The sequence below is a fragment of the Ceratotherium simum genome, chromosome 28 (assembly GCF_057802395.1).
Source record: "Ceratotherium simum simum isolate JZ-2026a chromosome 28, ASM5780239v1, whole genome shotgun sequence".
Lineage (NCBI taxonomy): Eukaryota > Metazoa > Chordata > Mammalia > Perissodactyla > Rhinocerotidae > Ceratotherium > Ceratotherium simum.
The window spans coordinates 30,961,614-30,974,391 of NC_141927.1; positions in this window are offsets into that span (position 1 = coordinate 30,961,614).

Below are 12,778 nucleotides of genomic sequence, written 5' to 3' on the forward strand. Positions count from 1 at the left end.
GCTGAAGGCACTTTAAGGTATTGCTTGTCCTATAGAACTCTTTGTAGGAGTCACAGGAGACCTGACAGGCTTCCAAGACCCAAAGAAGCGGGTTCCAGTGTTGAGAATTTTAAGTACTCTTACAGGAGATTGGCCCCTCACATGTCATCCAGCCTACCCTCATCTCAGAAGAGAGTTGAGCAATAGGATAAATCACTGGTTCTAATTATTTGAGAGATGTATACTCTTATGATTTCAATCATACTGACACCATCACTTTCAAAACAATTGAAATATTTTAGCTCAAGTCAGTTTCTCAGAGCTTATGGAGTTAAAATGTTTCGATAATCAAGGTATTGCAGGGCCAAGTGCCCAGCCAGGGAAGACAGGTACACAATCTGGTCAGTCCAGTCACCATTGTATCATGAGCAAGCATGAGGTTCCCTATGTCACAAAGGGCTTGCTCTTCATCCTTCCACAACAATGGAGATTTATTGCAGGAGTGTATAGCTTTCTCGACCTCCTAACACAGTGCCTGGCACATAGGTGGATGTTAGTATACATTAATTGAAAAGCAATCCTCATTGTGTTACGTAATTAACGAGTGTACTGTGAAAACATTCTTATCAGGTGACTATTTCCATCTCAGTGGGGTAATTACCAAATAAATTTTCTGAATTATATTAATTTAGTATGAATTAGAATCTAATTATTTGGAAAGTTCAGATTTTAAGGAAAGTGATTCCAGGTCTTATAAGCAATATATCCTTAGAAAATTACAGGCTAGCAGTTGTAGAGGTTACTTCCCTGAAGTGATCCAGCTTTTCTGTCTGAGCTAAATATACATTCACTTTTACTTACAATTTCTGATCTTTGGGATTGTTGAAAATTCAATTGACTTTCTCTTCCCTTGACCAAGACTTACTTGAAACAAGCCTAGAGGTAACTTGCAAAACGTTATTAGGATTTAATGAAGGACTGGAGTACGGGGATGAAACGTGTTTTACAAAGTAAAGAATGGATCTTTTGTGCAGAATGAAATTTTGATTTTTCTTTATTAGTTTGTAGCTTCAAGGAGATTGTAGTGGGTGGTGCTTCTCCATTAGCTTCCAAAAATGTTTGATTTAAATAGATCAAGGAAATTCAGACAAATATCTATTTGTCTACCTTAGTAGGTCATTGATTTAGGGCCCTGCCTCAAAATGAAAGGCCACTGTGATGAGTATAACTCAAGACCATTTATAAATATGCTAAGCAGTAAAACAAGATTGGAAAGTGTTCTGACTGGTTGTCCTAGAGACACTCATAATAGAACACTACCATTCTCTAGAGTGTCCCCACCTGCAAAATGAAGTCACTTCTCCCCAAACTAGCCAGTAAAGGTAGCCAGCAGTAGTGTAGACGATACCCCTAAATAATCCAAAAGTGATTTTAGATGCTCAGTTGATTTATCTTCCTAATTATGTTTTACATCACTTGACACCCAATAAAAATTCAGCACATTTTCATAGTGTTTAAGGTTGACTTAATAATCTTTTAATTAAAAAAATGAACATTTATAATCCACAAAGTAGTTAAGAAGAAAGAACTGTCAGATTTTGAAGGAAAGGGCCACTGAAACGCAGCCCCAACTCTCATTCACAGCTGCTGTAAGTAAATTGTATAATCTGGAGAGCAATTTGGCAATATGAATGAGAAATCCTATAATGTACATTTTTCTCAATACAGCAATTTCTTTTCTAGGAATTTACCATGAAGAAAGATGTGTTGAATATACCAAGAATATTCCACACAGTTTGGCTTATACTACCAAAAAGTGGAGTCAAACTAAATGTTCAGCAACAAAAACTTGGTAGCATAAATTAGCAATCATTAAAACTAAAGATGCAGACCTATATTTTTGCAGAATATATTGCTAAGTGAAAAAATAGTTTCAAGACAGGATGTATGGCATGCAACCATTTTCTAATTTGAAGCAATGATTTTTTTCGTCTATAGCAAAAAGTCCAGCACGCTATGAATTTCTTTTCAACTGTGGTTCTGTTTAGATTGTGAAATTATGGGCAATTCTTTTCCTTTTACTTACCTGCATCTTCTATTTTTTTCCTATAAGGAACATGAATTACTTACGTAATGATCTACCCCAGTTACTATCCTTGTAAGAACTTAGAAAATAACAATTCTACTATTTTCTTTTAGGCAATAGAGTTGTATTATTATACAGAACATGAAAAGTTTAATTTTTTATTTAATAAACATTTCCATAGCACTTACTATCACTATTACTATATGCCAGACACAGTTTTCTCTCTCTGTATCCCTGACTGTCTATCTCGCTTACTTTTATATATATTTTCATTTAGGTAATTTGCTATTTTTGGTGGACAGGTTTGTGAGTTTTGTTAAATGCATACATTACTGTAACCACCACCACCACCACCAAGATACAGAATAGTTTCGTCACCCCCCAATCCTCGCAAATTTCCTTGTACTCCTTTGTTGTAAATCCCTACACCCCAACCTCTAGCCCCTGGAAGCCACTGATCTGTTTTCCGTCCCTATGGTTTTGCCTTTTCTGTAATATCATATAATTATAGTCATGCAGTATGTGACCTTTAGAGTCTGGCTTCTTTTACCTAGCATAATGCATTTGAGGTTCACGTTGTTGCGTGATTCAATAGGTTGTTCTTTTTTATTGCTGAGCAGTATTCAATTACACGGATGTACTATAGAGTGTTTATCCATTTACCAGCTGAAGCACATTTGAGTTGTTTCCAGTTTTTAGCAATTTTGAATAAAGCAGCTACAAACATTTGCATACAGATGTGAACATAAGTTTTCATTTCTCTTGTGTAAATACCTAGGAATGAGATTGCTGGGTCTTATGGTTAATATTAACTTTATGAGAAGCTGCCAAAGTGTTTTCCAAAGTGGCTTTACCATTTCACATTCCCACCAGCAATGGAGGAGAGTTCCAGTTGCTCCTTCTTGTCAACACTTGGTATTATCAGTTTTTAAAAAAATTTTATTAGCTGCTATTTGAAATGTTTATAAGTACTAACTCATTTAGCCCTATGAGAAAAATACCATTATTTACCTCATAATAAATAATAGTAATAAAAATTTAATAACAACAATAATTCAATACTAAATAAATATGTCATCAATTTTACTGAGACTGGAAGAGACGTCAAGTTACTGTCTCAAGGATGCACAGCCAGTAAGTGGCAGAGCTGGACCGGAACCCAGGCTAACTCTGGAACACATGCTCTTCATATTGTACTATGCTATAATTTTCTTTCAATCAATACAAGAAAGGCTTTTAATATTTCCACTGATGGTTTAAAAGTTTATCTACTTCTAATCTTGGAAAGCTGGCTAACATTTATTGAATTTCAATTTCATTTTCCAAAAATGTACAGTGTGGTTCAGCATGAGACATTCCCATTGGCTAACTAAAGGATGTCAGTAGGCTGACTCCTGTGAACTTGCTGGATTCCCCGTGGCCCAGCATCCTGCTCTCAGCTCTGCAAACTTGGTAACTTGATCTTTTTGGTGTCCCAGAAGTGACTGAACTTAGCTATGCTGAAATACTCAGGGTACAAAGTTCATGAGACACTATGTTAAACATAATAGAAATTTATTAATTTGCAGTGAGAAATATAATGACCAAAAGGAACAAATATTCATTTCCATTTGACAGCTTATCTTCTCCCTGTAGAAAAAATTCATGGGAGCCAAATTATAATCAGAAGGTTTCCAGGTGTGCCTAGAAATATAAGTAGGAGAGTTCTCTGCTTTTAATAGCCTGAAGCTTTTAAACACTCAATCATAAAACTAAGTCCTGGCAGTTTGTGCCTGACATATACTTGTTTGCTCATTTCCACAGTATGCATCAATCTGCCCAGGGGCTCAGAGAAGGATCAATTGCTCCGGATGGGCACCTTCAACATCTGCCTTCTCATTGCTCCACCTCTGACCAATCCAACTTCTCATTGATATCTTCTTTTCTTAGACATGGACCTTTAATTTAATTAAATCAATTCTTATTCATCTTCAACAACCTAATATTTGTTGACCATCTGTTATATGCCAAGACTATTCTAGAAGTAGCATAGGGGATATAGCTCATTTTAGGAATCATTCTATCCTTTTAAGATTTTGAAATATCTCTTCTCAGATGCATTTTGTGTCAATATTTGGTATAACCTTCTAATGACATCCTTATTTATCAGATCTTGGTGGGTCACCCCACTGTGGTTTCCATGTACTGACTCAGAACATGTATTCTTTGCCTTTATGTGGTGACTTATTTTCTTTTGTCTCTCTCCACAACCACTGGTTTCAACTCTAACCAATGTGTGAATGCTTTTTAAGTCTAAATCTTTTGTACAACACATTTTCTCTCCTGAGCTAAATCCTTGAATTTCAATTGGCTAGACATAACCATCTGAACATTTTTCTAGCCTCTCAAACTCAATATGACTCAGACCAAATTAGTCATTTTCGTCTTACAAACTAGCTCTTATTTTTGATCGTCTTGTTTTTTTTAATCAAAGCAATCAGCATCATCTCAGCCATTCCAGAGAGTAGTCCTCCTGCTCCCATTTTTCCTACATCCAATGAATTGACAAGTTGCATGAAGAATATCTTACACACCTAGCTCTTCCTTGCACTTGGCTACTCACTTTCCATTACCATTGCTGTTGGCTGGTTTAAGCTTTCATCACTTCTCTCCTGGATGCTAAGGGAATTGATGAACTGAGCTCGCTAAATTTACTCCCCTTTTCTATTTTTTTCTCTTCTTTTTCAATCTGTCCAACCAACTATTGACAGGTCATCAGACACCTTAACTGGGTTCTGTTATACCGTGGTTGAGGTAGCAGGCTCTAAACAGCAGATGTTTCTCTTCTTTTACTGTTGTCTCAGGTACATCTCTGGGCCCTTCTCTCTGTTTGCCATTCTGAGTCCCAACTACTTTATCCCGCCTGGTTGCCACCCCAGAACTTTGGTTTCATACTCCATTTCTGTCTTTGGCTCACTTTCCTTTGCTTTAAATGCTTTGGAGCATCCCTTGATTCTTGAGCCTACCTTTTTCTGAGATGCCATTTATTTTTGCTCTTATGCATCGCCATGTTACCCCAAGTTAGCTGTACATCATTCTCATCCTTTCTACCACTTTCTTCTCTCCTATCTTTTCCTCCTTTCTTCATCATAAATCCACCCTACTCAACCTCCTTTTCCCCTCCTTTCCTTCTCCTTTACCATTCCTTTCCATCCTGTCTTATTCTTTCCTTTCTCCTCTGCTTACCTTGGGTTGTAATTCAGACAATGCCATCACTCTTTCCATCAAAACCTTCAGTATCTCTCAACGAAAGCAAACGCTTCTCATTCAGATATATGAGGCACTTCGTCATCTTGGCCAAGCCTATATTTTCAGGCTTAACTTTTATGATTCTCCTAAAGGAGCCTTGTTCCAGTTAAAATAAGGCCCTCCTTCTTTCCTGGTGTTCCATGACGTGTGCTAATCTTTGGTTTCTCCTGGTTGCTAAACTTTGCAAGTTCTTTTATTTCTCCCCATCTTTTAGTATAGAAATTACAGAATTTCTATAATTCTACTCCTTATGCAAATTCATTTTTTTCCTTTAATTCCTTCCTGTCACCCTCAATCAAGTGATAGCAAATAACCTTTGCTGCCTTTAAATTAGAAAATTACTTTGTTTTTAGATCATATTTTACTGTGCTTGTTATTTGTATGTATCTTTCCTACTCTGCCAGATTATAAATTTACTGAAGGTAGAAGCTGAAGCCTATTAGCTTTTAGTTTCCCACCCACTTCCCAGCAGGTATTTTGCCACTTGAAGGAGCTCAATGACATAAATCTACTGAATGAAGGAATGACAGGAGGAAGAGTCACTGTAGCCTTAAACACAATTCCATTTGTTGTGCATTCATCCCATCACCCTGTTGTATAATTTTCTTCTTCTTTAACCTCGTACATGTAGACGGGCCAACATTTTCAGGCAAAGCCCACACTTTGTTCTCTTCTGCTACTTTAAAGTCTTCATCGTGAACCACGGTCCTAAGAGTGCCCTCCTTTTTTCGGATTTCTTGTTTTCTGAATCTGGTCACAAGTGTGCAGGCTGCAGCCCTCCCTCCCTCCACTGGCTGTGTGGGAAATTCCTGACATAATGGTCTGACCTGAAATGTCACCAAGGCAGATTTGTGCTGGCTCTCAGCTCAATGCAAACAGCAGGGAGAAACGACAGTATTCTGCTCAACACTTCACCAGTTTAGCTGTCATTAAAAGGGAAACACCTGCTACCCAGAGAGTCTTTATATTTCTCTTTACCACAGGGGTCTACTCTGGACTTGTCAACTGATTGCTTTGGGCCTTAGTTGGAAAAAAAAATACATTATCTCCCTGTGTAAATATCAAGGAAGGAAGGAAGTTTCCTCTGTATGATTGGACCTATCCACAAAACAGGCCCACGGAGGGTCTAGAAGCACATGCTACACTTTAGAAAAGGAGAAATACACTATATCTAGATGTTCTATGGAAGAATAGAACAGAGACAGACAATGTCATTGTGCAGTTAGAATACTGCAATCAGTTGGAGTCCCTGTTCCACAGCAGCCTCCTCTGTTACTCCAAAATTAATTGTTGCAGATTAGAAGATGGCAGCATAAAGTGCTAGATCTACAGTATTTTGAATTAGTATAATTTTGGAGGTAGGAGGCACAAGGGTTTAAGTTCCAACTCTACAACTTACTGTTTGTTTGACTTTGGGCAAAATATTTAACCTCTTTGAGAGACTACTTCTTCATCAGAATTATGTGGGGGTTTGAGTGAGTGGTCAGTTTGCCCATCTAGTTCTAATAGTCTAAGACAGTGTGACCAGTTAACACTTCCCAACTCCTGTACTTGCATAACCTAAAGCACCAGTCAGGAGCACTTTTAAGGCAGAGAATTTTCTCAAGATTTACAGTGAAATCTCCCTGGTTTGCACTCACAGAGGGGGCAGTGGATAATTTGAATTATGGGATACTTTTCAGAAATGCCACTTTTATTACTTTCAAATGGGCACAGTAAATACTCCAGGCTAACAAAATGTTGCCCGGATATTTTGCCAAATATAGATCTTTGTGTGAATGTATCAGAAGGATATGTAATTAACTTTTATTGTTTATACATCAGTGTGAGCTTCTAAAGTGCTTAAAAACGATTTGTTCCCTTGAGCAGTTTCACAAGTACCTTTGTCACTAGACTCTTATTTACATGATATCCTAAGTAAACTTTGTTGGTGCAAAAGTAAAACTTAGCTCATTTTTTTTCCCTACTATCAAATCTTAAAGACAAGCGATATTTATGATGTTTTGAATGACGGTGGGTTGATATTTACAAGATTTTCCTGGATGCATATTTCTTCTACGTAAGCATCATCACTAAGCCCTGGAATCCTGGAGTCTCTGCAGGATTTGTCTTCATGTTTACATCATTGATTCAAAGAAGTTTGCTTCTTTGTCTGGGTCAGCTTGAAGTACAAACTTATGTTGAAAACTCCAAGAGATTCTTTGGAGTTGAATCTCTTACTCAATGAATCACTGGCGATCCCTCCTTCTCCTGCATCCTTACCCTCCATCTTAGTACCTACTAGCACCCGAGGCCCCCTCCTATCTTGTTGTTCCATAGGACTTCTCAACTCCAGAGCTCCTCAATATAATCCAGGAAACACCAAACTCTATAGGGCAAATCATTGCATCTTAGGAAATGATAACTGATGGTCACTGACAACCAGGTCTTTGAATTTTTCATTAAATCAGTAACTATTTACTGAATACCTACCATGAATAAACCATAGAGGATTGAACAAAGATGAATAAGATACAGCCCTACACTTGGGAGTTTGCTTGCAACCTACTAGAAGAGGCTAATTTCTTTATAATTATATTTCTATTTTCTCAGGGAACTGATTTTTCCTTTGTCCTCAGGGTTCAATATCCACCACACTCTGCAGAACCTCTCACCTTTTCAGCACTGGTGACAGCCAAAGGCACACTTTTCATTAGGCTTAAACCACGCCAAGGGAGAAGTGACCTCAAGACAATATTACTTGTCTTAATTGCAGCTTTTATAAAACAAATAATTTACAAAATTATTGGAAACCACAAAATAGTCTAATGATATATTGAAAATCTTACAATGTGTGAAGAGGGAGAAAGAATAATGGGATGTGTGTGTGTGTGTGTGTGTGTGAGGAAGACTAGCCCTGAGCTAACATCCATTGCCAGTCCTCCTCTTTTTTGTTTTTGCTGAGGAAGATTGGCCCTGGGCTAACATCCGTGCCCATCTTTCTCTACTTTATATGGGACGTCACCACAGCATGGCTTGACAAGCGGTGCATCAGTCTGCACCTGGGTTCAGAACCTGCCCCAGACTGCTGAAGTGGGGCATGAGAACTTAATGGCTATGCCACCGGGCTGGCCTCAATGGGATATTTTTTGAAACAAAAATTAAACTGAGTTGCTGGGAGTGGGTTAGGGAGGGGGAGAATCTTGGATCAGGCCAGCATCAACTGATAGATCCTATGAAGGAAGAAAAAAAATGCACGAGTATGTCTCAACCACCTTCCATGAAGACTGAATCTGTGTTGGTCTCTCCATGTAACTTCATTGTTTTCAATGCTGTTAGAAAGAAGTAGCACACAAATTTATGACCTATTGCTTTACCTGTTGACAAAGAAGCAAAGTCAGACCTGTTGTCTCTGTGGTGTGACCCAAGGTACCTCAAGACTAAGATGATTTTCAATGGTTCTTCCCCTGGCTTGCAGCAACCCAAATCCCCACCATTATACTGTGTAGGTAGGTGCTTTCTGGAGATATCTACCCTGTAGATGGATTAAGACTTTATTACCTAGCAGGTTAATGTCTTGTGTGGTTTCTATATTGCAGAGCCTTGCTTATCTAGAGAGCTCATTACAGTTCCGTTTCACCTAATGGAGAGAAGTGAGCTGGGGAAAAGGAGTGGGAAATTGATGAAGTTTAATAAAGTGTGGATGAGAGAGACAGGAGAGAAAAACAAACTAGGGCTGCTCTAAAGTCTCAGTGGCTTTAGAAAATGTGGCTTTGGTCATCCAGACGCTGGAGGAGCCTTGGTTTCTGCCTTCTCTCTTCCTTACCCTTTCCTGATCAAGGAGTATGGCTGAGGTCATTCAGTGTCAAATGGTAACAAGCATGTGCATGCTTGCTTGTGGGGTGGGGGTTGATAGTTTTGCTTTGAACCAAACCAGGCACCAAGGGACTCTTCTCTTCGCTGGGGCCAGAGAGTATTCCCGCTGGTGGAGATAGCATTGGACTGGACACCAGGTTAGCTAGGTCCTCAGCCTGGCTCTCCCTTAGGCAAATCCATTCCTCTTTCTGGACACTCATGTCAGGGGTGGTAGAGAGAGGGACCATATAGGAGTAGCTGCTTTGTCCTTAATTGGAACTTGTGCCTCTAGTTTATAAAAGCAGAGAAGGCTGTAGTATTTGAGAACTGGATCTTATCCATCATTACCTCGGAAATAAACTTCAATTTCATCGCAAGATGTGGTCCTGAACTCTCACATGCTACTTGGGGAGAATCTAATGCATATAAAGGTTGAGTAGCAGGCTGCATACCCAAAACCCTTCCCAGGCCTTCTTCAGCTGCTGAGTCATCTTCCAAAGTCTGGATATGTGGCTCCTGGGATATGCCCTGTCTTGCTCCGAGCTAGGCAGCAGACATCCACTAAGAACAGAAGCTTGGATTTTAATAAAACAACTGGAGCCAATTTGCAGAAGCAATATGATTTTCTAAATCATTGGAATTAGCTAGTCAAGCCTGAGAGTTACAATTACTCAGAGGCTCACAAGCCCTAATAACATCAGGCAAACTCCAACTGGGGCAGAAGGGAAAAAAACAAAAAAACTGAAAACTACACCATATGCAACAACAAGCAAATAAACAAAAAACAAACCCAAGGCACCATCATCCATTTTTATTATGACATCCTTAAGGTCACCATGTCAAGGGATGGGAGGAAATTAAAAGGAAGCTTCTTAGAGGACATTGCTTACAAGGATTTCTTTGCTTATAGCTTGTTAATTTTCACAGTACAGTTGCCCTGGGTTGTGAGTTAAAGAAACAGATGCAAAAATATTGTGCCTTTAACTGTACTGGAGGCCCCTTGCATACTCCTGTGCCTTTTGATGAGAAACATTAAACATTTTTAATTTAGCACATCAATTTGAAAATCTAATTTTTTTTTAATGCTTTGTAGCAGCAGACGCATTCACGGTGCTGTCACGACCATAGAAGAATTATGAGAATCTTGAACCGCAAAAAGTAAATTAGAAAAATCTCATTTCAGTTACTCTAAAAAGAGGGGAAATTAGATTTTGATTAAAATCACTCACACATACAATTTTAGGTAAACTAATTTAGCAAGACTGACTATATGATTTTTTTTTCCTGCCAGTATGTCCTTTTAATACTGGCTGTGAGATATTTGTGCTCATAACCTTTCTTACAACCAATGGATGAAAAAAAGAAACTCTAATGAAGTGGCCTCTTGACCACTGTACAAGGTCTGGTAGGGAGAGATTAAAGCAGTGTATTTGTCAATATACTAGGCAGAGGCTGGGAATGAATTAAGACTCTTTGTACAGTCTTTTTTAGCTGGCCCTCAGCTTTGCCTTTTCAACTTTTTTTTTTAAGGTTTCAACTTGGAAATTTTTACTGTAAGGAATGATGTGTCAGCTAATGTAGGAATTAATTGCATCATTAGTGCTGCATAATGTACAGCCTATGGCCAGAGGCCCTAGTCTGGGTTAGACTAATGCTGCCACCTCCAAGGTGAGACAGGAGAACAACAACCCATGGTCCTCATTAATTACAGGCAGATTCAGGTCCTCTCCAAAGGCGTTGCCAGGTGAAGTGAACCGATGCACACGGATGTGCTTTGTAAACTGTAAAGTGCTGCTCAAGACTGCAGTGTCAGTAGTATTCTGAGTCTGAGTTCGAATTACTGCCCTGTGGTGTCTGAGTTTGGCTCTCTGAAAACCCAGCATAGAATCTAGGTCCTAAGGGGGAAAAGATTGATAGGGTATTTTAGTTATTAAGCATCTCATACAAAACCTCATTTTTAAAATTGCACTGTTAATAAATTAGAAACTTTTAAATTAAGGCTGAGGGGCGAATTATTAACTCTCTGTAAGAACGAGAATGGCTGGTCTGCAGACGATAGTGCCCAAAATTGATCTCCTTCCATGGTGAGCACAAGAAATGAAGAAACAGTCTTCCTTGAACTTGCCAGTGAGGTGTTATGAGACCTGCATGACAGAATGGGCGTGAGAGCCTTTGAAAATGGTAACATAATGTATAGGCAAGATGCTATTTAAAAGGAAATAACAAACTACACAAATAACAGTTCAATAGAATGTACCTAAGTAGCAGAAAGACAAGGGAGGTAGAGAAAGAGCCCTTATTCACTAATCCCTTTACCTCCACTGTCTCCCAATCCTGGTATTCCATAGGAATATAGATAAATGAGATGAGATTCTAGCAGGAAATAGAAGAATAGGGAAGAACAGAGAATTAGAAAAGCTAATATAGGGGCTGGCCCAGTGACGTAGTGGTTAAGTTCACATGCTCCACTTTGGCAGCCCGGGGTTCGCATGTCTGGATCCCAGGTGCAGATCTGCACACCACACATGAAGCCAAGCTGTGGTGGCATCCTGTATACAAAATAGAGGAAGATTGGCGCAGATGTTAGCTCAGGGCCAATCTTCCCCACCAAAAAAAAAAAAAAAAGAAAGAAAAGAAAAGAGAAGCTAATATAAACTGTGGACTTTGGGTGACAAGGATGTGTCAGTGTAGGTTCATCAGTTGTAAGAAGTGTACCACTGTGGTGCAGAATGCTGATAGTGGGGCAGGCTGTGCATGTGCAGGGGCAGAAGATATATGGGAAATCTCTGTCCCTCCCACTCAATTTTTCTGTGAACCTAAAACTGCTCTAAAAATAAAGTGTATTAATAAAAGACCTAAAATGCACGAATAAATGCCAAACAACAAATAAATTTGAGGTTACTAGAGGGGTTATAATGGGTATGGAATTTGAAATTAATTTTTTTGTTTGCTTCTCCTTATCTGTGCTTAGAGTGATGGAAAGAACATGAACTTGGTAACAGACACACTCATTTGAACCCCAGCTCTGTTATTTACAAACTGTGACTTTGGGCAAATTACTTAAACTCTCTAAGTCTCAATAATCCCATCTATAGGGTGTAGACTGTGTATATCCCAACACTGATTTCATTGTGTTATTGGTGAGATTAAATGACCTAACCTATGTGATAAATATGGTGTGTAGCACATTATAAGTTCTCAGTAAATGGCGGCTAGTAGTGGCTGTAGTTGTAATAGTAAACTTTATAGTGGTTATGAACAAATATACTGCTATGTGGTACAATGTGCCATTTGTGGATAATAGATTATGTTTGTAAAGTACTTTATAGGTTAAGAAGTGTTTTGAACATCATTCTTTTTTGTGTGTGTGTGTGTGAGGAAGATCGGCCCTGAGCTAACATCTGCCAATCCTCCTCTTTTTGCTGAGGAAGACTGGCCCTGGGCTAACATCTGTGCCCATCTTCCTCCGCCTTATATGGGATGCTGCCACAGCATGGCTTGCCAAGCGGTGCATCGGTGCGTGCCTGGGATCCGAACCAGCAAACCCCGGGCCGCCGCAGTGGAGCGTGCACGCCTAACTGCTTGCACCAC